The sequence below is a fragment of the Pelophylax lessonae genome, assembly GCF_965119305.1.
Source record: "Pelophylax lessonae genome assembly, chromosome: 9".
Taxonomy (NCBI): Eukaryota; Metazoa; Chordata; class Amphibia; order Anura; family Ranidae; genus Pelophylax; species Pelophylax lessonae.
The window spans coordinates 126,251,092-126,278,802 of NC_138776.1; positions in this window are offsets into that span (position 1 = coordinate 126,251,092).

The following is a 27,711-nucleotide window of genomic DNA, read 5'->3' on the forward strand; positions in this document are numbered from 1 at the left end:
ATGACAATACAATGGAAGGTGAACCCAGTCCCATGGGTCAGTAAAAGCAGAATCCCTACCTGTGAAATCTGCAGTCTTGGTTGGAGTATGGGCTACCAGACTGGACCAATAAGAAGTTGAAAAGTAATATTTTACTAGATCACTAAATGCTGACTGATTTGTAAAGATTCAACCACTACAGTAATATTTGATTCCATTCTTTAAGTTAGTTGGGCACTATTAATGAGATTAGAATCTTATACAAAATATTAAGTGCACATATCCTAATAAACTCAATGTAGCTAAATAAAAAGAAATCATAAATCCATCACATAAAAAGTACATTGATTAATAATATCCAAATGAAAAATCAAACTTATGTGCATGTAATACTAAAAATCAGCCAAACAAGTTCATATAAGAAATCAATGATATATGTGCATAAAAAGTCCAAACAATGTAATAAAAAGTCCACCAAGTGAATTAAAGTGCTGTCAGTGACATTTTAAAGCTTATAGTGCTTCTGTTCAATTGCTGCTCCCCGTGCACAGCTTCTCACCAGAAAGAAATTATTTTGATAACACTGAGGATCCAGTTAACCAACTCCAGGTTAATAACACATAAGTTTGATTTTTAGTGTGGATATTATTCATTGATGCACTTTTTATGTGATGGATTTATGTTTTTTTTTTATTTATTTTGGGTTTATAGGGATATGCACTCTTATCATTTTGTAGAATATACTTATGTCCTATATTCAGACATTTGGAAGTGCTGCAGTCTCATGCTACACTAAGCAAGAGTTTATTTTTTGTTTTTATCATTTAATGATGGCATTAAAGTGTAATGCAAGACAAGCAGATATATACTGTACATACACCTACATATACACACAGCTAAAACACAGATTTGTGAGTTGCTTTTTTTTTTTTCCAACAATGTGAGTTGCTTTACCCGTCAAGGGTCTTGATTTACATCTGTGTCAGGTAGCTGACAACACTACTTCTGTTTTCAGCTTTGTGGCTTACGGTGTCACCTGACAGCTCAATAGACAACAAACAGTAGTGCGAATTGCAGTTTAAAAGTTGTACTTTCTGCTATTATGTCTTAGATATTTACTATCATGCTTTACAGAAATTGTTGTGATGTGGAATGTAGCTGCAAATTAATAAAGATTCCTTTAAAATCAATTGCTTTTTCAATATTTGGCTTACAAATACAGGTGGGATGTTCTGTTTATAAAGAAAGATAGAAAAGAGCCTTGCAGTGACGACACCACTGATTGGAACTCAGCTTCACTCAGCACTTGGTTATGGGAGAAGAAACACAGCTCCAACCTTCATTATTCAATTAAAGCAAGCCAATTAAGACCAGATAAAAATTAAATTCATATATGTGGCTCCCATTAATAAAATACATGAACCTTGAATATGTACTCATTTGCTAAAAGGATTAGAAGACCTCTTTGGCAACTTCTAACCTCAGCTGGGGGGAGGGGCACTATAAGGGTAGCTTTTTATTCTAATAATGTCTTGAGTTGGTCTTTAGATTTTCCGAAAAGCGGTATAAAACTCAAAACCAAAAATGTATTATATTGCAGCTTACCAATCTCAACACCCTTAAGGGCTCTTTCACACGGGCGTTCCGTATGTCCGCAAATCATCCTATTTTTTTGCGGATGATTTGCGGACATAATGTAAGTCTATGACATTGCTGATGTTAGCGGAATACCATCCGCTGACATCCGATTTCCTTCCTTTCAGTTCTGTTCCGTTTTTTCGAATGGAACAGAACCCTATTTTTCCTCCGTTCAAAAAACGGAAAGGAAGGAAAATCGGATGTCAGCGGTGTCATCCGCTGACATCCGCAATCCCCATAGACTTACATTAGGTCCGCATATCATCCGCAAACGGATGGGATGATATGCGGACCTACGGAGCGGATGACAGAAATGTCATCCGCTCCGTGAAAAAAAAAAAAAAAGGACCGCAGTGGAGCTCTCACACGGAGCGGCCGTGTGAAAGAGCCCTAACTGATACATTTGTAGGACATCTTTCTCTGTTGAAAAAACAACAGACAGACTTGCCAGATCACCAGTAGGGATGATCGAACGGTTCGGGACGACCATCGGTTCGACCCGAACATTGACTGTTCGAGGTTCGGCCGAATTTAGAACTTTTTGCTGAAAAAGTTCGGAATTCGGCAACCAGAACCGACCAAAATGCAATGGGACAGGAAATGGGCTTTAAAAGCCCATGATTGGACCAGAACCATTAGCAAAAGCCAATTGAAGGGGCAGGAGAATGCTAGGAATGTGATTGGAGTGACTAGGGGGTCCCTAGGCCAATCATTAGTGAATACGCCCCCCAGTATATAAGATAGCCCCGCCAAATTCCTAGCATTGTAATACAGGGACATGGAAGAGAGTGGAAGCAGTTCTGTTAATTGTACTTTAAAAGTGTCATTTAGCATTTATTAGTGTGAGGAAAGGTATATCTAGTGTAGTTAGGGTGCTATTTTACACTTTAGTTAGATGCAAAAATGTAGTTTCTTTAGGGAAAGTGTTAAGTGTAAGGGGACTGTAGTGTAGTGTAGGGTTAACAGACACTGACTGCTATGGCAGGGTGACAAAACCCCTCCATATCAGGGTGACCGCTATAGAGAAAAGATAGTTTCTCTTAAGTCACATTCGGTGCAGTAATATGGCTTCTCACCGGTCAGCTTGCTTTTTGGCTGCAGGCGTTTATAGGGATTTTTTGAGCACATGTTTGGAGTCAGGCATGACATCTAAACATGTGTATAGGGGGTATATATACACACCCATGTATGTATATATACACCTGCACATATATAGGTGTGAAAGGAGCAGAAAACACTACTTGCGCTAATGAAATAATTAACACCAATATAGTTACGCTCCTATCACACCTATATATGTGTATGTGTAAAATACATATAAGTGTGTGTTTAAAAAAACGCCCAGGTGTGTTGTTGCAGGCATTTTTTGGGGTTTTTTGGAGGCAGGCAAAACATCTGAACTTGTGTATAGTGGTATATATACACACATACTTATATGTATTTTACACTTACACATATATAGGTGTTATAGGAGCGTAACCATATTAGTGTTAATTATTTCATTAGCGCAAGCATATATTTCTGCTACTATCACACCTATATATGTCCAGGTGTATATATACATATAAGTATGTGTGTATATATACCCATATACACAAGTTCAGATGTTTTGCCTGCCTCAAAAGACCCCAAAAAATGCCCAAAAAATGCTTGCTACTAAACCGGCAAGGTGTGAAAAGAGAGAAGCCACTATCCTGTTCTATAAGTGACCTAATACAAACAATCTTTTTTTTTTATGGTTCTGGGCATGCTACAGAACTGAAACTTCACAGGTACACTTTTTAGACCCCCCAGATACTAAATCCAAAGAATTTTTTTTTTTTTAATCTTTTCAATAATTGGCTCTCTATCAAAAATGAACTTTTTTTTGTGTGATTAATAGTCCCTGGGGTATGACCCAGAACCCTAGGCACTTTTTATGGGCATTTATTGGGTTTTAGGGCTTCAAAATTGTGGTTTTTGATTACCGAAGTTCGGGTCCCATTGATTTCAATGGGGTTTTGAAATCCGGGCCGAACTTTCGGGAAGTTCGGATGTTCTGACCGAACCGAACTTTTGAAAAGTTCGATCATCCCTAATCACCAGCTGACAATGAAAGAAAGAAAGAAAGCCTCAAAAAGAAAACAAATGCAGCCATCACATTTACAGTAAGAATTGGGAAGCTGCAGTATAATAAATGTTAACTCCTAACAATGTATATAGTACACCTGGGTGGGATTGCTTTTATTCAAAAGACTTTTAATACCATCATGCCCTCATCCAGCCCTCTCATCCTATTTCCTAACTGTAGAACTATATAATCATAGAACGATATAACCAAGTGTAGCACTACACCCAGAGGAGACTCTGAATTATTTTGTTATTTCTCTGCACACCTGAAGGTGACATATCTTGCTCACCCAGCACTTATTGATACACCTTGAAGTATTTCAACGACAAAACAAGAATTTCATGCTGCCAACTTTTTGGGAAAAGTTTGGGGATGGCCCCTTCCTGTTCCAATATAACTATGTACCAGTGCACAAAGCAAGTTCCATGAAGACATGAACGAGAAAATTTGGGGTAGAGGAACTTGACTTGCATGCTCACAGGCCTGACCTCAACTTGATAGAAAACCTTTGGGATGAATTATAGCGGATACTGCAAGCCAGGTTTTCTCGTCCAACATCAGTGCCTGACCTCACAAATAGAGATGTCGCAAACCTAAAATTTGCCGTTCGCAAACGGTGAACGCGAACCTCCGCAAATATTCGCGAACGGTCGAACCGGGCGAACCGCCATAGACTTCAATAGGCAGGCGAATTTTAAAACCCACAGGGACTCTTTCTGGCCACAATAGTGATGGAAAAGTTGTTTCAAGGGGACTAACACCTGGACTGTGGCATGCCAGAGGGGGATCCATGGCAAAACTCCCATGGAAAATTACGTAGTTGACGCAGAGTCCGGTTTTAATCCATAAAGGGCATAAATCACCTAACATTCCTAAATTGTTTGGAATAACGTGCTTTAAAACATCCAGTGTGTGTATACGATCAGGTATGATGTTGTATCAATCAGGTAGTGTAAGGGTTACGCCCACTTCACAGTGACAGACCAAACTCTGACAGACCAAACTCCCCGTTTAACGCACCACAAACAACCGCAAACAGTCCATTTGCAGTGGGTACAGTACAGTCTGTGGACCTGACACTCACTGGCAGGCAACTATAAAAAATATATTTTTTTTTAATTTGCAAGGTGCTGTGCCACCGTATATATGAGTGGTGGGCACTGCAGTGGGCACAGTACACTCTGTTGACCTGACACTCACTGGCAGGCCAGGCAACTGCAATTATAAAAAAATATATATTTTTTAATTTGCAAGGTGCTGTGCCACCGTATATATGAGTGGTGGGCACTGCAGTAGGCACAGTACACTCTGTGGACCTGACACTCACTGGCAGGCCAGGCAACTGCAATTATAAAAAATATATATTTTTTTAATTTGCAAGGTGCTTTGCCACCGCATATATATGAGTGGTGGGCACTGCAGTGGGCACAGTACACTCTATGGACCTGACACTCACTGGCAGGCCAGGCAACTGCAATTATAAAAAATATATTTTTTTTTAATTTGCAAGGTGCTGTGCCACAGTATAAATCAATGGTGGGCACTGCAGTGGGCACAGTACACTCTGTGGACCTGACACTCACTGGCAGCCGGCAGGCAACTGCAATTATGACAGAGGAAAAAAAAAATTATTTTTTAAACTGCAAGGTTCTGTGCCACCCGATATGAGTGTGGTGTGCACACAGTACAGTCTGTGGTGGGTCTGTGGCCTCTCACACACGGCGGGCAGGCAACTGCACAATAGATATACAGGTCCCTCTCAAAAAATTTGCATATTGTGATAAAGTTCATTATTTTCTGTAATGTACTGATAAACACTAGACTTTCATATACCGTATATAATCGAGTATAAGCCGAGTTTTTCAGCACATTTTTTTGTGCTGAAAACGTACCCCTCGGCTTATACTCGAGTCAACAACAAAAAAAAAAAGTTCCCGGCCGCTCCGACGTGTTTAAGGTTTGAAAATGGCGCCGCCCGGCGTATACATGTCACCACGCATGCGCTGCCACCGCTCGGGACAGGTCACAAATAGCCGAACGTATACCAGCTTTCCCGAGCGGCGGTGGCGCGTGCTCAATGACGTGTCGGCGCCGGGCGGCGCCATTTTTAAAATGAAGGCGCCTCTGGAACAGGTAAGTGAAACACAGCCGCACTAGTATGCCCGCAACCCCGCATCCTCTTGTACCATGCTTGCCACCCTGAATTCTCCTGTACATGGCAGCCACACTGCATTCTCCTGTACATGCCAGCCACACTGCATTCTCCTGTACCATGCCAGCCACACTGCATTCTCCTGTACCATGCCAGCCACCCTGCATTCTCCTGTACCATGCCTGCCACCCTGCATTCTCCTGTACCATGCCAGCCACACTGCATTCTCCTGCACCATGCCAGCCACACTGCATTCTCCTGTACCATGCCAGCCACCCTGCATTCTCCTGTACCATGCCAGCCACACTGCATTCTCCTGTACCATGCCAGCCACCCTGCATTCTCCTGTACCATGCCTGCCACCCTGCATTCTCCTGTACCATGCCTGCAACCCTGCATTCTCCTGTACCATGCCAGCCACCCTGCATTCTCCTGTACCATGCCCGCCACCCTGCATTCTCACCCTAGGCTTATACTCGAGTCAATAATTTTTCCCATCTTTTTGTGGAAAAAGTAGGGGCCTTGGCTTATACTCAGGTCGGCTTATACTCGAGTATATACGGTATTTTAGATTCATTACACACAACTGAAGTAGTGCAAGCCTTTTATTGTTTTAATATTGATGATTTTGGCATACAGCTCATGAAAACCCCAAATTCCTATCTCAAAAAATTTGCATATTTCATCCGACCAATAAAAGAAAAGTGTTTTTAATACAAAAAAAGTCAACCTTCAAAAAATTATGTTCAGTTATGCACTCAATACTTGGTCGGGAATCCTTTTGCAGAAATGACTGCTTCAATGCGGCGTGGCATGGAGGCAATCAGCCTGTGGCACTGCTGAGGTGTTATGGAGGCCCAGGATGCTTCGATAGCGGCCTTGAGCTCATCCAGAGTGTTGGGTCTTGCGTCTCTCAACTTTCTCTTCACAACATCCCACAGATTCTCTATGGGGTTCAGGTCAGGAGAGTTGGCAGGTCAATTGAGCAAAGTAATACCATGGTCAGTAAACCATTTACCAGTGGTTTTGGCACTGTGAGCAGGTGCCAGGTCGTGCTGAAAAATGAAATCTTCATCTCCATAAAGCTTTTCAGCAGATGGAAGCATGAAGTGCTCCAAAATCTCCTGATAGCTAGCTGCATTGACCCTGCCCTTGATAAAACACAGTGGACCAACACCAGCAGTTGACATGGCACCCCAGACCATCACTGACTGTGGGTACTTGACACTGGACTTCAGGCATTTTGGCATTTCCCTCTCCCCAGTCTTCCTCAGGGTCCGGTCACCTCTTCTCGTTGTGCAGCGTTTTCTGCTACACTTTTTCCTTCCCACTGAGGTGCCTTAATATAGCACTCTGGGAACAACCTGTTTGTTCAGAAATTTCTTTCTGTGTCTTACCCTCTTGCTTGAGGGTGTCAATGATGGCCTTCTGGACAGCAGTCAGGTCGGCAGTCTTACCCATGATTACGGTTTTGAGTAATGAACCAGGCTGGGAGTTTTTAAAAGCCTCAGGAATCTTTTGCAGGTGTTTAGAGTTAATTAGTTGATTCAGATGATTACGTTAATAGCTCGTTTAGAGAACCTTTTCATGATATGCTAATATACAGTACAGTGTACAGAATGAAAAGGGAATACACAGCACTGTGTACAGAATTAAAATGGAAAGCACAGCACAGTGTACAGAATGAAAAGGGAATATACAGTACAGTGTACCGAATGATAAGGGAATATACAGCATTTTTTGAGATAGGAATTTTGGGTTTTCATGAGCTGTATGCCAAAATCATCAATATTAAAACAATAAAAGGCTTGCACTACTTCAGTTGTGTGTAATGAATCTAAAATATATGAAAGTCTAATGTTTATCAGTACATTACAGAAAATAATGAACTTTATCACAATAAGCTAATTTTTTGAGAGGGACCTGTATATATATATATATATATATATATATATATATAAAAATTGACTGAAATACCAGCCCTAAAAAGGGCTTTTTGGGGTGCTGTCAGGATGCTGTCTTAACAGCAGGAGTGGACCGAGAACACTATCTAACTGTCCCTATTAACAGCAGCAGCAGCACTCTCCCTGCTCTCACTAACACACTGCTTCAGAATGATCTAAGATGGATGCTTGTTTTTTTATAGGAGGTGGGAGGGTGTGGGAGGGAGGGTATGCTGATTGGCTGGAATGTGTCTGCTGACTGTGAGGTACAGGGTCAAAGTTTGCCTCAATGATGAAGTATAGGGGGCGGACCGAACATCGCATATGTTCGCCCGCAGCGGCAGACGCGAACAAGCGATGTTCGCCGGCGAATAGTTCGGGACATCTCTACTCACAAATGAGCTTCTGGAAGAATGGTCAAACATTCCCATAGACGCACTCCTAAACCTTGTGGACAGCCTTCCCAGAAGAGTTGAAGCTTTTATAGCTGCAAAGGGTGGGCCAACTAAATATTGAAACCTACGTCAAAACCTACTAAAGACACCTGGGGGGGGGGGATTTACTAAAACTGGAGAGTGCAAAATCTGGTACAACTGTGTATGGTAGCCAATCAGCTTCTAACGTCAGCTTGCCCAATTAAGCTTTGGCAATACCACTTGGAAGCTGATTGGTCACTATGCACAGCGGCATCAGATTGTGCACTCTCCATTTTTATTAAAGTGTCAGTCATATCATTCAGTGGTCAATCACAATGACCCGCTGCCCGACGATGGTCCCCCACCACACTACTGCCACAAAATGACAGATCCCTGGCTACTGTGGTAATGTAAACAAAGCAGAGGGAGATTCTGGTTGACATCATTGACCAAGTTTTCATGCTGTACATTTTTTTTTATTCACACCACCTCATTCTGTATGCCATGCTGTATGTTTCCAATTTCACACCGCCTCATTCTGTATGCCATGCTGTATGTTTCCAATTTCACACCACCTTATTACATATGTCATGCTGTACCTATCCAATTTCAAACTCAGAGTTGTATAAAGTACTCGAAACCCATACTTGAGTAAAAGTACAAGTGCTCGATCAAAAAGTGACTTGAGTAGAAGTCCTAAAGTATTCAACATTTTTTGTACTTAAGTATTGCAAGTAGTTTTTTTTTAAATTTTGCTACTCAAGTACTGAAAGTAAAAGTACCAGTAGTTTTTAAAAAAAATGTGCTACTCAAGTACTGAAAGTAAAAGTACAAGTACTGTGTTATGTAGTTACATAGTTACATAGTAGGTGAGGTTGAATAAAGACCATAGTCCATCCAGTTCATCCTGTGTGGGTGTGTGTGGCTGTAATCATCTCACATAGCCCTTAATGTCCTGATCCTTGAGATGTAAGTCTAAGAGTCTTTTGAAAGCCACCATACTACCCGCAGAAACCACCTCTTGTGGTAGAGAATTCCACAATCTTGTAGCCCTAACAGTAAAGAACCCCCCTCTTTGCCTGAGGTTAAAACGCTTCTCCTCTAATCGCATTGTATGCCCTCTTGTCCTCATGCAATCCCTTCGAATGAACAGCTTTTTTTTCTAAGCTGAGATCCCCATTGAGATATTTATAAATTGCTATCATGTCCCCCCTCAGGTGTCTCTTCTCCAGGGAGAATAAATCGAGCGATTGCAGCCGCTCTTCATAGTTAAGGTCCTCCAATCCTCTAATCAGTTTAGTTGCCCTTCTCTGGACTCTCTCCAGCTCCAACACATCCCTCCTGAGGACTGGCGACCAGAACTGGACAGAATACTCCAGATGCGGTCGGACCAGAGTTTTATAAAGTGGAAGGATTATAGTTTTATCTCTGGAATACATCCCTTTCTTTATGCATGCTAATATTCTGCTGGCCTTGGCAGCTGCCGCTTGAAATTGCATGCTGTTGCCTAATCTATCATCAACCAAGACTCCCAGATCTTTCTCCATTTTTGATTCCCCCAAGGGTTCCCCTCCTAACGTGTATTGTGTTTTTATGTTTTTAGTCCCTAAGTGCAAAACCTTACACTTCTCCACATTAAACCTCATTTGCCATGTCGTTGCCCACTCTGTTATTTTGTCCAGGTCATTCTGTAGGATATCTGCTTCATGCTGTGCAGTTATTGCCCTGCCCAATTTTGTGTCATCTGCAAAAACTGATAACTAACTACTGATCCCGACCTCAATGCTGTTTGATTACAAGTTATTAAAGAAAGAAGTCAAAAGTTTATTAAAGTTATTAAAGTTATTAAAGAAGGAAGTCAAAAGTCAAAAGTACACATGACATTATACACATTTTTTTGAGCTTCATGAAACCTGCCATCTACTGTTCTGGCAGTGGTAATTTTTATAATTGTAACGAGTAACTATGCAGCACAAAAAAAAAAAATATTGGAGTAGAAGTATTGAAATCATCCAAAAAATGTAGTGAAGTAAAAGTGGAAGTAGGAGAAAAAAATTCTACTCTAGGAAAGTACAGATACCGCCTTTCGGTACTTAAGTACAGTAGTGAAGTATTTCTACTTAGTTACTATACATCTCTGTAAAAACTATTGTATCATGTCCTGTCATGCGTTCTCTATTCTGCTCTGGTTCATTCAATATACCATGCAGTCTGTTCCCTGTTTTGTGTTACCTAATTCTATACATCTTGTTTTACATGTCATATTCCACACAGCATCATTCTGTACACTGTAAACAGAAATAATAAACTTATGCGCGATTTTGAGGTAAGCGATCAAATGGATCTTCCCAATCTAAAAAATAGATGTGGAACTCCTCCAAGCCAGCAGCTGATTCTGATAGTGTCACCACTAATCACAACGTAATTAAAAAATATAAAGATCAGCGCTCAACTTTTCAACAGGGGGACCACTAGATCTAATATAAATGTATGTAGAAAAGACGTGCCTTAAAAGAATATTGAATGGTGATCAAATTAATAAATGTGTCAATAAAAGTGTGTTCAAAAATGCTGAATGTATAGAGTGATGATAGAATAGATAAATGTATACAAAATAAATCCAATCAAAGATGCAATGCTGAGTGACTGTTCAAGTAAACCAAACTCATGTGCGACTCTATACGATCAAATAAATACAACTCATAAAAGTGTAGAACATGAGTGACAGTGACAAAAATAAAAACAACTAAATATAGCAATATTATGCTAAAAAAGTGCTTCAATAGTCCATAAAGTGCGTATATTAATTTAACAAATATACATGATAGCAGTCCCAAATGAAGTAAATAAAGTGCAATGTGCCAAAACAAATCTTTCTATATATGGTGATCTTTCCAATCAAAAAAAAGTGCTCTTCAAACACAGCAAGGTGAGTGTATCCCGGTGAGGATACAATCCAGACACCGAGTGCAGTGGCCGCTCACCTCCACAACACTCAGATTGAGCATTAGATATAACAATCCTGGCAACCCTTTTCAACTTGTTCGCTAACAACCCAGCGTGCTCCAGCAGCAATGGATACAATAATGGAGATATCGCAGCATAGGAAGCTCAGAGCTGCCTTAATTCCTGTGTTGGTAACTTAAAAAGAGAGGCTCTCATGGTGCAGAAACGTAGGGTAGTATTTATTAACAAACAATAGTAGTGCAGGCTACTCACATTACAGTCGATAAAACAAAGCAGGTAGTGTCACAAACCGCCGATGCGGTGCAATCCGAAGCTTCCGGTCACGGCCGAAGACCGGAAGTGACGTCGGTACGGCTTACCCTGACGCGTTGCGCTACGAACACCCGTAGCTTTCTCAAAGGGGGAAGCCGTCATAGGATCGTCAACGGAATATATCAGGAATGGTAGCCATAGCAACCACCTAGGACGCGGCCAATGCCTTAACCCTTTGCAGTAAATAACGGTGGAAAGAACAAACTGATGGATGTACCAATAACACTTACAAATAAAACCAGGCTGGATAAAATATAATCTAATAGACCGCCCATAAAATTAAATGATACAATGAAGTTAAAAAATATTCTGCTATGTAAATAGCAGAATCTATTATAACTGAAGGGGTTAAAACAAGGACAGTGTGCTAAGTCCCAAAATACTCTCCATTGGGAGAGTGCACAATTAAATATAAAAATGAGCAATACAATAATATAGTAAAAATACATAGCAACATGTTAAAATATCAGGGAGCTGAGAAGAAAGGAGAAGGAGCCATGGAGTGCTCAATAGAGACAGCTGGGAGAATGTCAAGGTGGTCATCAACAATGTCAGTGTGGGGATGAGGCAGTATATCAATGTGTATATGTTGAAAAAGAAAACTACACAGCCCCACCACCACACCACAAGTGTGGGAGGGATGGGGGGAAGATATAATTCCTAATAAAAAATCTAAAAAATACCCCATAATATACTGTGCTGTATATGACCTTATCATTCTGTACACTGTGCTGTGTATTCCCTTTTCATTCTGTACACTGTACTGTATATTCCCTTTTCATTCTGTACACTGTGCTGTGTATTCCCTTTTCATTCTGTACACTGTACTGTATATTCCCTTTTCATTCTGTACACTGTGCTGTGTATTCCCTTTTCATTCTGTTCACTGTGCTGTAAATTCCCTTTTCATTCTGTACACTGTGCTGTATATTCCCTTTTCATTCTGTACACTGTGCTGTGTATTCCCTTTCATTCTGTTAACTGTGCTGTATATTCCCTTTTCATTCTGTACACTGTACTGTATATTCCCTTTTCATTCTGTACACTGTGCTGTGTATTCCCTTTTCATTCTGTTCACTGTGCTTTATATTCCCTTTTCATGCTGTACACTGTGCTGTGTATTCCCTTTCATTCTGTTCACTGTGCTTTATATTCCCTTTTCTTGCTGTACACTGTGCTGTATATTACCTTATCATTCTGTACACTGTGCTGTGTATTCCTGTTTCATTCTGTAAACTGTACTATATATTCCCTTTTCATTCTGTACACTTTGCTGTATATTTCCTTTTCATTCTGTACACTTTACTGTATATTCCCTTTTCATTCTGTACACTGTGCTGTATATTCCCTTATCATTCTGTACACTGTGCTGTATATTCCGTTTTCATGCTGTACACTGTGCTGTATATTCCGTTTTCATGCTGTACACTGTGCTGTATATTCCCTTTTCATTCTGTACACTGTACTGTATATTCCCTTTTGAGACAGTACACTGTACTGTATATTCCCTTTTCATTCTGTACACTGTGCTTTATATTCCCTTTTCATTCTGTACACTGTGCTGTGCTTTCCATTTTAATTCTGTACACAGTGCTGTATATTCCCTTTTCATTCTGTACATTGTGCTGTATATTCCCTTTTCATTCTGTACACTGTGCTGTATATTCCCTTTTCATTATGTACACTGTGTTGTATATTCCCTTTTCATTCTGTACACTGTGCTGTATATTCCCTTTTCATTCTGTACACTGTACTGTATATTCCCTTTTCATTCTGTACACTGTGCAGTATATTCCCTTTTCTGTACCAATTTTCCAGACCTAAGACAGCAGCTGACAATTTTTTTTTCTTTTTTACCTTTAACTGCATTACAATTCATTTATTTGCAATAAAGTAGTGAGACTATTTTCCTTAGTCAGCCAATTCTTGTCCGGTCCAGTCATGTTATCTGCTGTGGCAACCAGCAGCAGCTGCAGGGGAGAGGAGACAGCGCTTGACAACAGCTAGGAATGCCTGGGAGTGTTGACGTCATCTATAGGCTCCTATCCCTTATCCCTGTTTAGCGCTTCCTCCACTACTGGCTGACACAGGGGAGTGGATCATGTTCCCAGCCCAGAGCAAATAGGTAAAAATAAGTGGAAATATGTATTTACATCTTTCTTAAACAGATTAATTAGCAATGTTGTGGGGGGGGGGGGGGGGGGGGCATTTTTCGGGGTAGATAAGTTCAGACCAGAATTCCACTTTTAGCAAAAGACTGCTGTGGTCAATTAAATCCACGTCATGCAGTCTCAGTGTTTATTTAGGTCACAAAGGGGGCTGGGATAATTGACGAATACGTCCTTCATGCTTGTTATTGAGTTACTAGGAGACACAGTCGGGTAGATTTACTAAAACTGGTGCACTCAGATTCTGGTGCAGCTGTGCATGGTAGCCAATCAGCTTCTAACCTTAGGCTGTTCAATTAGAATTTGCCAATAAAACCTAGAAGCTGATTGGTTTCTATGCAGAAGTGAGCCTGATTTTGCACTCTCCAGGCTTTAGTAAATACTGTAAACGCCAATACAGGAAATAAAACTCTGAGAGTTTGTCTACGTTCACATTGGTCCGATTTGACATGCGAATTGACATGTCAAATCTCATGTCAATTTGAAGTCAATTGCCAGAGATTGCAGTGTCTGGATCGGTGCGATGCTGACTTTCGATTCCTAAAGGTAATTTCTGTACTACTTTTGGCGACTTTGGGGGGCAATTTCAATAGACATCTGTGCAGGAAAACACACAGTCTGTGAAATCGCCCTCGAAGTCGGACTGAAATGCCGGCTTGAAATCATGCGAGTTCAGCTGAACTCGCACTATTTCAAAACTACCTCAGTGTGAACCTGGGCTTTAGTAGAGAAACAAAACACAATTTAGAGTAAGGAATGGAAACTGAAACCAGCTTTAAAAGTGATGACTCTCTAAATGGAAACGATTGCATCTTTTTTCTGACATTTTTAGGGTCACTGTTGCAATAAATTACTTTATAGGGTAGATATAAACTTTTAGGGGTTAGGTTAAGAGTTATTATAGCCAGCCTTAGAGCAAAGGGTTAGAAACTGAATTTTAAGGTCTAGTTCTGCTTTTCTCTACCTGTTTTCATCACAGGAAATCTTGAAATAATTTTCAGGTCTAGAAGAATTCCTATTGAAAACAATCTATTGGGGGCAGTGTGAAAATGTCCTTTACATTTGTAGCACCCTCTTAGGTAGGTGCTGGAGAGAAAGTATAGTTTTTAGTCCTGTCTGCTTACCAGAAAGACTGCAGGTAAATCTATTTTGTACTCTGCCTACCAGAGAGCAGGATCTGTTAGTGAGGTCTGCTCATTGATTAGGTGCAACTCGTTCTGTCTGCAGAGTGTTTCACACTGGACCAATAGGGAGGCATATTGGACATTGGGAGGAAACCTGACAAATGAGTGCCAGGCCTACAGCCCTGGTGATTTGGAAGAGGAAAAGTGCATATGTGCATGCTGGGATACTGTATAAAAGCCAGGAGCACATGTGCTCTGGGTCTTTCAGCTGGATAGCGGAGTCCTGTAGAGGTGCCATGCGGCCTCAGATAGTTGACCTGAGGGCCTGGAGATTGCTAGTGAGGAACTGAACCCAGAGGTTCGGTGGAGCTGACTGAAAGGGAAGACACTGGAGGATCTGATTCTGCAGTACAGGGAGTACAGATCTGTGTCAAGGTGCCACCCCTGCAGCTAGAAGAATCAGTGGACGAGTGTCAGTAAAGGGGATGCTAGTGAGTGTCCCAAAGATAATGTAGATTCACCAAGTCTATTGCTGGAGAGAAAAGAGCAAGGAGACTTAATCCTTTTCATACATGTGACAGTATAGATTAGGCAGTGAATCTGCTTCCACAAGAAACCTGGTGAGGTCAAGTGAGAGTTATCCTTATCAATTGTGAATAGTTAAAGTTGGAGTATCCCACTATTCCCTTCTCCCATCCAAGTTCCAAAATAGACACTCAAAACCAATACCCCTGGACTGTTTATTGTGTGACGAGCCATCTGGAGTAAAGAGGGATGTGTGACCTAAGTGACTGCGTGCTGGTAATCAGAGGAGGCCCAACAAGTCATTATACACCAAGCCCTATGGGGACAGTGCTACACATTGTTGGTAATAGAAAGAAATCCCCCTTATGGTGATCAGAATGCCATCCTTACGGAAAGCTAAAAAGATTATCTTTTCATGCCGCTGGCTCTACCAAGTGTCATTGGCCTTGAGACTGTGTAGACACCATCAAAGTCAGAGCTCAAGGAACCCTTATCAATCTATTGAGAAACCCATGGGTTTCATGGAACCCTGGATTAGGGTGACTGAGTGATCTAGAGTGATGTTATAGTCTTCTACATTTCTTAACTAAACATTTAACAGGTCAACTTGATGTAAATAGTCTTATTAATGTGTGAATGTTTTGGTGAATAGTTTGCAATAACTGTATATAATGACAAACAACAGCTCCAGATATCCCTGCAATTATTTGGAAAGGGAATCTATTTTGGCACCCCACCTTTGGTGCTTTGCAACATAAAAAAGGGTTCCAGGGGTTTCAATTTCTGTAGGGCCCTTGGGTCTGTCCAAGGAAAGTAGTGTACTCCCTGACCACCATTTGCTCCCAGACGTTACGCTTGATGTGAAAATAAGACAGGAAGCTCCTGTTTAGAGTGTGCGGGGATGTTAGAATTGAAGCAGTGATGCTAGCAAATAGAGCACTAAGCCAGCAGGACTTAACCAGTTCCGGATTGCCCCATGTACATATACTGCAGCAGGGCGGCCAGGCTGCGCAAAATCATGTACAGGTATGTGATGCGCGCCCGCCATCCCCGCCGCGTTTGGATTTGGTTCAAAACCTATCAGTCATCAGGTCCAGGCTAATGATTCATGGCCTGGACGTGCTGATCAGTTCTGACCAATGGAAGAACCTCCTGTGCCTGTGTAAACACAGACATAGGAAATTATGCAATCTCCCCTCCTGGAGCCCTTTTTGGCTCCAGCGAGCGAGGAGAGAGCATCTACAGTGAGTACACAAGCACTACAATGACACCAGTACACATAGGCACACATTTCACCCCCTGATCACCCCCCCCCCACTTTCCCCCATTAACCCTTTAACTCTCTGTCACAGTGTCACCAGGTACAGTGTACAGATATTTTACTGATCACTGTATTGGTGTCACTGGTGAGGCCAGTTAGCGTCAGTGGATGTTAGCTGTAGGGATGGGTTCGATGTTCGAATCAAATGTAAGTTCGACTTGAACATCAGGGGTTTGTGTGTTTTCTGAACACACAAACGGGGTGCTCAATGGGAAGTTTGGTCGCCGACGAGCGCCCGGTAATGCCCTGCAATCTCGCAGTGCATTGGTTGCTAATGATTGGCCAAAGCATGCACCTGAGCTGTATGCTTTCGCCAATCACAGCACAATGTGCTGTGAGAGCCATGATTGGCCAAAGTCAAGGTGCCTTTGGCCAATCATGGCTCAAAGTCAAGGTGCCTTTGGCCAATCTTGGCACAGGGGCTAAGTCCATGCCCCACACTATATAAGGCTGCGTACATGGCAGCCATGTATAGTGTGTGTTAGTGGAGATTAGACAGGGTAGTCAGTGGATAGTGTGTTCAGTCAGAGTAGTGTAGTGTTGTGATTATTGTGAATAACACAGTGTAGTGGTGCCACTGAAGTGCTGGTATATACAACACGTCTGTGTCACCCAACTGATCCCATTTTTTTCTTTTTTGCAGCAACAGCTTTTGTTGCTGCATTATTAGTGCTCCCCCATCTGTGTCGCAGGTGCTATTTCTTCTGCGTCAGCAGTGGGTTTTTTTGGTGGCGAAGCAGCACTAAAAATATTTATGTACCATGTATACGTGAACAATTTTTTATACACCTCTTTCAATTAGGAATTGGCACATATGGAACCGTGCGATCTAATCGCCGGGCTTCCCTCAATGGTTTGTAAATGCCCCACTTAGTCAGGAGGAGAGAGCCTGTTTGAGGTGCAATGAATTGCTTGCAGTGAGGTGGAAGGACAAACAAAATGTTTTAGTTCTGTCTTCCATTCACGCAGATACGGCAGTCCAATTTACATGGGTATTGTTGAGAAGCCCCTCTGTGTCCACGACTACAACAGTAAAATGAGAGTGGTGGACTTCAACAACCAAATGATGAGGCCATATCTAGTTGCCTGTAAAGGCCAGACGCTGGTACAAAAAAGTGTCTGTATACTTATTCCAATTGGCTCTGTTCAATGCTTATGTACTATACAAAGCGTCAGGAAGAAGTGGATCCTTCCTGAAATTCCAGGAAGAGATCACCACACCCCTTCTGTATCCAGAAGGTGCTGTGGCCCAATTTCAAGATGCAGTGAGCTGGCTGCATGAGAGGCATTTTCCGGATGTCCTCCCTGGTACCCCTACCCAAACAGCAATCCAAAAAAGATGCTGTGTCTGTAGCAAGCGCGGATACAGGCATGACACCCGCTATTGTTGTCCCTCCTGTCCTGGCCAACCTGGTCTCTGCATCGGTGACTGCTGTTTCTATCGATACCACACACTAGTGAAGTATTAGTACAGGGTACAGCACGGGACAATCTAGGGCACACATTCACACAGGGTCTCGAAAGATGTTAGATGGCTATGACATTTTGAGAGACACCCTAACCTGGAATGTTTATAGTTCTAATAAAAGTGTAAAAAAAAAAAAAAAAAAACGTAAAAAATTAAAAAATAAAAAAGCCAAAAATTGTTTTATTGTTCTTACTGTTTCCTGTATTTTATGCAATACTGTAATGTTTTATTGTTACTGTGTTTTATTGTTAACCATTGCTAGCTTTGCAGGTATGTCATTCTACTGTTTTACTGTACTGTTACTGTGTTTTTTTTTAACCATTGTTTGCTTTGCGGGTACGCCATCCAGCTGCAGCACTAATTTGTTTATTTTAACAGCAACAGGGTTTTCTCTCACAATACATAAAATCAGCAACTCCAGTGCTGTAAGGGGAGATTTCATGACCACAGTTAAAAAAAAAGAGCATATATGGTGAAGCATAGGGGCTGGGGTGGACATAGGGGCACATAGGGGACATAGGAGCAGATTGTTTGCATATATATATATACCTGCAGGTTTAGGCAACATCTTGGTACTGTTTTTTTCAGCCTGTGGTCGGCTTTCATGTAAAAGCAGTGGGAGGGGACGTACTCCACCTCCCACTGCCTTCCATGGTTTTCTCTGGCTCTCCTGTCCCATCGGGGAACCTGAGAATGGAGCCAGTGGTTCTGCCAGCTGACCAAAGAGCTGATCAGGGACCAGAATGACTTCAATTATCTCTATGGCCTAAGAAACCAGAAGCTACAAGGATTTCATGACTTCGATTTTGCCAGATATAAACAGTGCCATTACGAAATTGGGAAAGCATCTTATCACACCAATCTTGGTGTGGTCAGGTGCTTTAAGGGCAGAGGAGAGATCTAGAGTCTATAAGACCCCAAAATTTTCAAAAAAGAGTACCTGCCACTACCTATTGCTATCATAGGGGATATTTACATTCCCTGTAAAAACAAAAAAAAAATGATAAAAAAAAAAAAAAAAAATTAAAGGGACAGTGTAAAAATAAAAAATAAAAAAGCAAAATAAATAATAAAAAAAAAAAAAAAATTAGCAAGCATTGGTCTCGTGTCGTATGTAAACAGCAATTGCACCATGCATGTGAGGTACCACCATGAACGTCAGATCGAGGACAGTAATTCTAGCAGTAGACATTCTCTGTAAATCTAAAATGGTAACCTGTAAAGACTTTTAAATATATATGTAGTTTATTGCCGCTGCACGGGCATGCACAATGTCGTGTTTGATATCTATGTACTCGGCTTAAAATCATCTAAGGGCTTAAATTGCTAATTTTCCTTCCTCACTACCTACCAAAGTCTCGGAGGCCTTGAAATGTCAAAATTTCAAATTATCTCTTTTGGGAAAGTAGACACCCCAAAGTATTTGCTAAGAGGCGTGGTGAGTATTTTGCAGCTCTCATGTGTTTTGGAAAATGAAGAAAGAAAAGGAAAATGTATTTTTGTTTTCTTTTTTACATTTTCAAAACTTTGTGACAAAAGCAAGATCTGCAAAACGCTCTTAACATTTCAGGGCACCTGAAACTGTGATGGGTAGTGAAAAAAATCTCAGCCTGAAGTATCACACATGTGGTATCCCTGTGTCATTTTACAACCACTTGTGACAAAAAAACTAAATGGGTTCTACGGGTTCAATAGGCTCTACATTGCTAAATTCCTTGGGATGTCTACTTTCCAAAATGGGGTAATTTGGGGGGGGGGGGTCCTGCCATTTTAGCACCTCAAGAAATGAGATAGGCAGTCATAAACTGAAAGCTGCATATCAAGACCTGGACTTGAACCTGGGACTCTACTTGCTGAGCCACCTGGAATTTTGGACAGTTCACTGGACAAATCCTTGAATGATCCTGCCATGAATCCTAATTGCCTTGAACCTTGAACGCTTTCTTCCTCCCATGAACTTCCTGGTTTAAGCCAGGTCTCTGCACTTCCTAGTTGCCAGAATATTGTGCCTTCTCCAGCCAATATCTCGCTTGTCTCTCCTGCTACCGTCAGCATCTTCGCTACCATTCCTTATCGACATTTGGCTTGTTCTTCGACTATGCTTCTGCTTAATCCCAACCTGTAACTAAACTGCTATATCTGCTACATGACCCTAGCTTGCTCACCTCCTGGTGGGGCGATCCTGAGGACCGAAACTTGGTGCTAACACGCAGCAAAATCCATCCCCACCATCAGGAGCTCTGGTGAATGCCGGTTAGTACTTAGATTCCGCACCTCAGGTGAGCCTGCGTCATCTGCCAGGGTGACCTGTGTTCCTATCCTGCTGATTCCTGTGTGAGCTTCCACTGCTATAGCTACTGGTCTTCGAGCCTGACCCCTGATCCTGACACTGCATGGATTCAAGTACATGTACCATAGTTTGTAGATGCTATAATTGTTGCACAAACCAATAAATATACACTTATTTAATATAATATTTTTTACCCAAGACATGTGGCTGAATACATTTTGGCCTAAATGTATGGCAAAAATGTTGTTTATTGGATTTTTTGATAACAAAACTAGGAAATATAATTTTTTTTTCAAAATTTTCGGTACTTTTTCATTTATATTGCCAAAAATAAAAATCCCAGTGGTGATCAACTACCACCAAAGGAAAGCTTTGTTTGTAGGGAAAAAAGGTCACCAATTTCGTTCAGGTACAGCGTTGCATGATACCAAATACCAGTAAAAGCGGCGCAGTGCCAAATCGCAATAAGTGCTCTGGTCAGGAAGGGGATAAAACCTTCTGGAGCTGAAGTGGTCAAGCTGGTTAAGTGGGTAAGCTTATACAAGACTTCACCCTCTACAAATCTGCCCTTCTCAAATACAACTCCTGCCTCCACTCTGCTAAACAAACCTACTACACCACTCTCATCAAAACCCTCTCATGCAAATGTCGTCAACTCTTTTCTACCAGTAATTCCTTACTCCCCCCCCCCCCCCCCCAATGCCTCCACCAACTTGCTTACTGCCCAGGAGATTGCCAATCACTTCAAAAACAAAATTGACACAATTCGTGATGAGATATTCAGCATTCAGCTTTCTCCACCAACTAACACACCAAGTCCAACACCACACTCAACACTTTCCTCCTTTAATCCTGTTACCACTGAAAAAGTTGCCAAACTTTGGATTTCTTGGATTAATAGTTCGTAAACCTGCCCCGAATCTACTGACGTGTTTTGAGTCTACCAGGCCGGGCCCTGGCGTCCCAGGCTTGGACACAGTATGGATCCCAATGGGGGTGTCCTTTCCTGGGTCGTAGGGGTTTCGGAGGTGTTTGATCTAACTAAGGGGTATACTATCAATATGTTATGCTTTTGACGACTTATAGTGGCAGCTGGAGTGATGTTACTATGTATGTTATCTGGTCCCCATGGAAGAAGAACTATGACTACAGGTTTTCTGAATATGATTACGTTTCTACTCATTGTTATTCATTTAACTACTACGATGTTTCCATGTGTTAATTGTTACAGTATTCTTTGCAATCTTTGTTCACCTTTGGGAATTGTATTCCCCTGTTTTAAAAATTTCTATGCTGAAACTTTAATAAAAAGATTTATAAAAAAAAAAAAGTTGCCAAACTTCTTTCCACAGCCCACCTCGATTAGGATTATCCCCTGAGGAAGACACGTGACCCTGTGTTGACACGCAAAGGGGAGGGGCCAGGACAGTGTAGACATCTGCATCCAGCGTGGAGCTTTGAATCTGATAGTTGCCTGCGAGGCTTGTGTGGAGAGAGCGATGTGTTCAAAACACTGATTTTAAACGCTTGTCATAGCCTGGTGCGCTGGAAGCACTTGGGCATTGTGAGTAACCTGTACTTATTTAATACATTGAAATTTTATAGAGGATATAAGCACTATTAGTTGTTTTTTCTATATATGCACTTTGGATATCACGAGTCACCATGAGCCATATCTGAGAGGACAACAGCAAGGAATTTCAAATCCCAGGGAGCCAAAAAGGCTGAGATTATTCCTGGAGAGGGGAGCACTTGGCGGTGACTTGTTGGTTGATTTTGAGCACTAATGAGAAGTGGAGCACTTGTTTGAGCTTTCTGAGCACCAGTTGGGAGCACTTTTTTGATATTGTAGCTGTTAGTGGGAGACTGCATCTTCATTTTTTCATTACTATTGCACTTTTATTGCACGGACTATTTGTTTGCACTGATTTAATTAATTTACATTTTTGTGCACTGATATTCGATTTATTTATGTTTATTTCGCTGTATTAAGCATTGTGATTTTATTTTGCATTTATTATAATCCTTCCATTACTTTGATTATCGTAGCGCGGTACTATTTAACCACTTCCAGACTGCCCGTCGCAGTTTTACGTCGCTACTTTGACATTAAGTACCGGGATTATGGCAGCAGATAGCTGCCATAACCATGTTATTTTTTTTACAGGGCGGGCAGTCCTCTTTCACATAAAAGTGGTCCCAGTGGTCCCAGTGGCGGATTCGCCGCTGGATCACTTTTATGGGCGGCGGGAGAGGTGGTGCCCCCCCTGCATCCCAGTCGCTTACCAGAGCCGTCAGTAGTGGGGAATACGGTCCAATCCTTTCCCCTCCCAGGCAGGAAGTCCAGCCAGGGCAAGCTGACCCCCACTGCACTCTATGGCCTTGGAGGACCGAAGCAACGTCATATGTCGCTTCTTCACAACGGCTTTAAAGGGCCCATTTTTTTTCATGACCTCAGATCTCACATTAAAGAGGACCTGTCTTGCTTATTTCTTTTACAATGGATGTTTACATTCCTTGTAATAGGAATAAAAGTGATCAAAACATTTTTTTTTAAAAGGGAAAGGGACAGTGTAAAAATAAAAGATAAAATAAATAAGAAAAAAAAATTTAAAGCGCACCGTTCCTCCGAGCTTGCGCGCAGAAGCAAATGCATACTCAAGTCGTGCCCACATATGTAAACGTGTTCAAACCACACATGTGAGATATCACCGCGATCATTAGAGTTAGAGCAATAAATTTAGCCCTAGACGTCCTCTGTAACTCTAAACTGGTAACCTGTAGAAATTTTAAAAATGCAGCCTACAGAGATTTTTAAGTACCAATGTTCGTCGCCATTCCACGAGCGTGTGCAATTTTGAAGCATGTTGATTATCTATTTACTCTGTGTAACATTATCTTTCAGAATAAAGACAAAATTTGGCTAACATTACTGTTTTCTTTTTTTTTTTTTTTTATTCAAAAAGGTGCATTTTTTCCAAAAGAATTGTGTTTGTAAGACCACTGCGCAAATACGGTGGGACATAAAGTATTGCAACAATCTCCATTTTATTCTCTAGGGTCTCTGCTAAAAAACATATAATGTTTGGGGGTTCTAAGTAATTTTCTAGCAAAAAATACTGATTTTAACTTGGAAACAAGTGTCAGAAATAGGCCTGGTTCTTAAGTGGTTAAACTTGAATCTCATCTGCAGATATCGCCCAAATTGTCCTCTCCACTCCACTCCACTCCACTCAGGACCTTCTGCTCTCTAGCTCCCTTGTTACCTCCTCCCATGCTTGCTTCCGGGACTTCTCCAGAGCCTCTCCCATCCTCTGGAACTCCCTGCCCCAGTAGGCAATCCTTGAAAACTCACTTATTCAGGGAAGCCTACCCCACCTAAGAACTGTACTTGAGTCACATCCACCAGATCATCCCTTGCAGCTATTACCTTTTACATATATCACCTCCCCCTCCCTTTAGTTTGTAAGCACCATGAGCAGGGCCCTCCAATTTCTTCTGTATTGGACTCTATTGTAATTGCACTGTCTTCCTTATATGGTACAGTGCTGCATAAACTGATGGTGCTATATAAATCCTGTATAATAATAAATCTTGTATAATAATACATGGCTTCACCATTTGCACATTCAAGGTGGATGCAAGAATCATCCTAGCTGTGTCATTGTATTGTGACAGTGGAGGAGTCAGCTGGACAGAATGTCAGAATACGCTGATCAGAACTGCATTCTATTGGCTGCAATGCTCATTGAACTAAAGTTTTCCTGCCAGCCCATTTGTTGTGAGCAGTCGATCAGTGGACCGGCCACATATTAATCAAAATGTAGCTGGTCCCTGCTTGACTGGCTGAATTTTGATCCATCCATGGCCAGCTTTAAGCAACCCATAGATACATAAATTTTTTTGTTCAACCAGCGGGTTGAACAAAATAAAATTACTCAATTACTCCATTCACAAATTGATGTAGGTTGGGGAATCCATCCACTGAGCCTTTGTTTTCTGACGGTGTGGAGACTTTCCACTGACGGGCATGGAAAACCCAACAGGGTGGAGGTACAGAAGACAATAGACCTAATCGACATCTGTACACCCAAAGTACAAACACACGGATTGAAATTTGGCTGGTCCCAGCTGAACTGGTTGAATTTCAATCCAGATTTAGCTGGCTTTACCCATGCAAGGGAAACATTTTGTTACTTGCATCACTGAAACAATAAAGGGTTTGACACCCTGACCTTTATATTCTAAAAATTACCCCTCAGGGAACATTTCACATTATCCTAATCATTTTCCTAGAGTATACTCTAGACCAGTGGTCCTCAACTCCAGTCCCCGGGGGCCCACTTGGGGAGATGCAGACTAGAATACTGCAATCACTGAACAGCAAATGACATCACCTGTGATTTAATTTAGTTATCTTGCAAACCTGGCCTGTTAGTGGGCCCTGAGGACCAGAGTTGAGGACCACTGCTCTAGACTAGTATATAGATAGTATTATTCACATTGCAGTTAATGCTTACAGTATATTCACTGTTTATTGGCTACTTTGCTGATGTATGTGTTGATTCCAGTCTAGTGGTACAAAACTCTATTCTAAGTTACTTTGGCATAGTGATTATACTGTCTAGTGGACTGTGTCTGAACCTACCGTCTGTGTGTCCATTTATGCTTAAATCACCATTTATTCTAACCAATACATTTGTTAATTTACCACAAAACGATCTTGCGTCTATTTTAAGGTACTAATTCACAGCCAAGTTATGGGTATCTTTGCTTATGTTCTTATAAGGGTGTGCAGTAACTTTCATTCAATAAGGTGTTCCAGACTGGCTGAGGTTGTTCTTGGAGTCAAGGCACAAAGCAAAGAACCCAAATTAACAAGTGGCTCTTTTGGGGGCAGCGCTAGACAAGTCTATAGAAATGTAAAACTTGCTTAAAGTAAGTGAAAGGCAGGTCAGAAGGAGGTCAACTGCAGGTCAATGCATCTATCAATGAATTTTGAAAGATCTCAGAAGAATTTCATATTGATGTCAAAGTCATGCGATTGACAGTGTAACAGGTAAGCTGCCTTTCCTACAGTGGTGAATTCACAAATTTCTACATTTATTAAAAGAACAAAATTATGGAAGAGCAAACATGTAAAGATGTGAAAGCTGCATAAAAATAACTTTTTGGTACACACTAAAAAATAACTCAAAAGGAAAAAGATTTCCCTTGAAAGATTAAGTTTATAGAAAAAGTAGGGTTATGGCCAAGTTTTTCTAAAAGATGCATATCCCACCCTTCCTATTTACAACTTAAAAATGTTTGCAAAGCAACCAATGATGCTGTGCGTTCCAATCACCATTCATAAAAGCTGTAGAACAGCTTTCATGAATGGAGTAGCTGGACAGAAAGGGCAGGTATAGTCGAGCTTTCTTGATGAGAGCCTGTGACTTCCCATTAGTTGTATTAACCTTCGACTACACAGGAAAATTGCGGGGGTGGGGGGCAGGATAGAGGAATATTTTCACTCACACAAGAAGAATCAGCACAAGGGACACATCCTAATAAATGTATGTTATGTACCTTCTGCTGATTTTTGTGTTTGTGATTTTGGCTGCATGTAGGATTTAATTTTCTGGATGAACTTTACGTTAAACCCTTTGTCCTTTTTGGTGCATTTTGCAGAAACACACTATGGTCCATTTAACATGGTTTCCTATGGATGTAGTTCACATCCGTGCATTTTGTGGTGCTGCTTTTTTGAAAAGGTTCAGAGACTTTTTGCCTGCAGCAGATTGCATTTTGCATGTAATAGACTTCCCGGAGTGGAACCAAAAAGGCAATTGTTAAATTTTTGTTGCATTTTGAGTTATTTTTTTCAACTTTAAAACAATACTGTATATAGCCAGAACCACCTCTGGAGGGAGTCTATTCCACATTTTCACAGCTCTTACGGTGAAGAAACCTTTCCGTATTTGGAGATAAAATCTGTTTTCCTCTAGATGTAAAGAGTGCCCCCTTGTCCTTTGTGTTGACCTTTAAGTGAACAACACCAAGTTCACTATATGGACCCCTTATGTATTTATACATGTTGATCATATCCCCCCCTTAATCTCCTCTTCTCAAGAGAGAATACATGCAGTTCCTCTAATCTTTTCTCATAGCTGAGGTCCTCCATGCCTCTTATCAGTTTGGTTGCCCTCCTCTGCATTTTCTCCAGTTCCTCGATATCCTTTTTAAGAACTGCTGCCCAAAACTGAACTGCATATTCCAAATGAGGTTTTACTAATGATCTGTACAGGGGCAAAATGATATATCTCTCTCTGGAGTCCATGCCTCTGTTAATATTGCATGCTATTATTAAGCTTATGATCTACCAGAACACCCAGATCCTTCTCCACTGTGGATTCCCCCAGTTCCACTCCACCTAGTATGTATGATGCATGCATATTCTTAGCCCCCAAGTGCATAACTTTACATTTATCAACATTAATTTGCCACATAATTGCCCAATGAAACAGTGCATTGAGGTCAGCTTGTAAGTTGGAGACATCCTGTAAAGAAGTTATTCCACTGCAAAGATTGGTGTCATCTGCAAAGACTGAAATGCTACTTTTAATCCCAGACCCTATATCATTCATAAAGATATTAAAAAGTAAGGGTCCCAACACTGAACCTTGGGGTACACCACTGATAACCTTAGACCATTCAGAGTAAGAATCATTAACCACTACTCTCTGAATTCTATCTTTTAGCCAATTTTCTATCCAATTACAAATCGATCTTTCCAAGCCAGTAGACTTTACCTTACACATTAGCCGTGAGTGGGGAACTGTGTCAAACGCTTTTGCAAAATCCAAGTATACTACATCCACAGCCACCCCTCTGTCCAAGGTTTTACTTACCCCCTCATAAAAAGAAATCAGGTTTGTTTGACAACTTCTGTCTCTCATTAATCCATGCTGTCTGTTGCTTAAAATATTTTTTTCCAGCAAGAACTCATTTATGTGGTCTTTTATTAAACTCTCCAATATCTTCCTGACTATAGAAGTTAAACTAACAGGTCTATAGTTACTTGGCAAATACTTTGATCCCTTTTTAAATATAGGCACCACATTACATTGGCCCTACGCCAATCCAGTGGTACTATTCCAGTCCTTAACGAGTCCCTAAAATTTAGAAACAAAGGCTTAGAAATTACAGAAATGTAAGAGCGGTAAGGATGTGGAATTCTCTTCCACAAGCAGTCGTATCAGCAGGGAGCATTGATAGTTTCAAAAAACTATTAGATGGGCACCTTAGAGACCACAACA